Below are 1,831 nucleotides of genomic sequence, written 5' to 3'. Positions count from 1 at the left end.
AAATATTATTGTTCATCGATAAATTCCTTTATTTTTCTTTATTTTTCATTAGTTTATTTTGTTTTCTTTCTTTCAGATTAATTCAATGGTTTTTTTTTACTTTGATCCTAATATTTTAATTTTTAAGCTAAACTTTAATATCTACTATTACTTAGTTTAATTAATTTTTTTAATAAATGTTTTGCTACAATTGAAAGTCATTAGGAAGTACTAACCGTCCCTAGGGCAAGTGGGAAAAGGGCTTTTGATGGTTGGTACTCGAGACTCAAAATAAACGAAGCGGGTAGCGTCCTACCTTTCTCTCAAAAGGTCTTTTCTTTACCAATTATTTCACATAAATTCATAATATTCAACCAAATAACATTTTTATCTAATATAAAAATATTAAAAATTTACAATTATTATTTTAATATATTATTATTATTATTATTATTATTATTATATGCCGGTGATTAAACATTTTATAATTTTATTTAACGCAATTTAATTTATTTACAATGTATTTTATTTTATATAATGCAGCTGTTGTTGTTTTTTTTTAGAGATAAATAACATGCTATCTGTTTTGTTTATATTTTTAAAAAAATAAATTTAGTTAAAAATATGCAATAATTAAAAGTCAAACTTAGATATTGAATATCAATCTTCAAATCTTTTACCTTTTGTGTCAGAAACGATCGATCAGTAATGCAGCTGTTATTATTGTTATGATGTGATAAAGACTCTTGTGCGCTGTGGCGTCCTCACCGCACGACAAATGTCTTATCTGCGCATAAATGTATGGACTGCAATGTGCGACCATCTCCTCATACGCGGCACTGATGCATTCATGCGTACCGCATCGTCCCAAATTGGGTGGCCAGGCTTGTTTCGGCTATTTTAAGCCTCCATGTAATACTCAAATTTTAGTTAAATAAGCAATTTGCTCATTCCGTATACGGGCGATGTAATTTTAATAAAATTCAATATTTTTGATAAACAGGGGAAGGATTTTTTATCTATAAGATCTAATTAGATCGACAGTAATTTATCCTAATTTTTGGTCGATTGAGGAATATAAAACAAAAAGAAGAAAAAGGCAAAACAGCAGTGTGAGACAAAAAGAGAGAGCTGAAATCAGCTTGTAAATACCATTTTCCATGGGTCTTATCGTTTCATTAATGACTATAAATATAAATATTTCTCACCAACTACCATAACCAAATTATTTAATTTTTATTGGTACAAAGAATAAGCCACGAGAGAATAAGAACATCCCCTAAAACGTAAAAACAACGTGATTTCGTTCGGTTCAGATATAAATAAGAACTATCTATTTCAGTAATAAATATAAATTTAAAATAGATTAATTTTACGTTTGGATGAAAATTGAATTGTTTACTGAAATAAGAAAAGGATAACCCTTTATCCCACTCCTTATACCCGAACCAAATGGGTTGTAAGTGAATATATATATCCGGCTACTATACTATCGATAGTACTAAACGCTTAGTGTTATCAAATTTTTCGCCGTTAGATCTACTTCTTGGATCATTTCCATCCGTTAGATCATACTATTCGACTAACTAACCACTCAATTCTAAGGAAACACTATCATTCTAACCACCAGCATTCTAACTGCATATCTCTTCATCCAAGACCTAAAAATCTAATAGTATCAAATGCTTAGTGCTATTAATAGTATAGTAGTATAGTTCTTTATATATATATTTTGATATAATTGGTAGTATATTTTTTACCCGTTAAATTATACTATTCAACCAATAACTCACTCAACCTTAGGAGGCCCATATTATCCTAACTATATATTTTTTATTTAAAAACTGAAAAT

Source organism: Ananas comosus, unplaced genomic scaffold (genome assembly GCF_001540865.1).
Source record: "Ananas comosus cultivar F153 unplaced genomic scaffold, ASM154086v1, whole genome shotgun sequence".
NCBI classification, from domain to species: Eukaryota; Viridiplantae; Streptophyta; class Magnoliopsida; order Poales; family Bromeliaceae; genus Ananas; species Ananas comosus.
Note: the sequence above shows the minus strand (reverse complement) of the source record.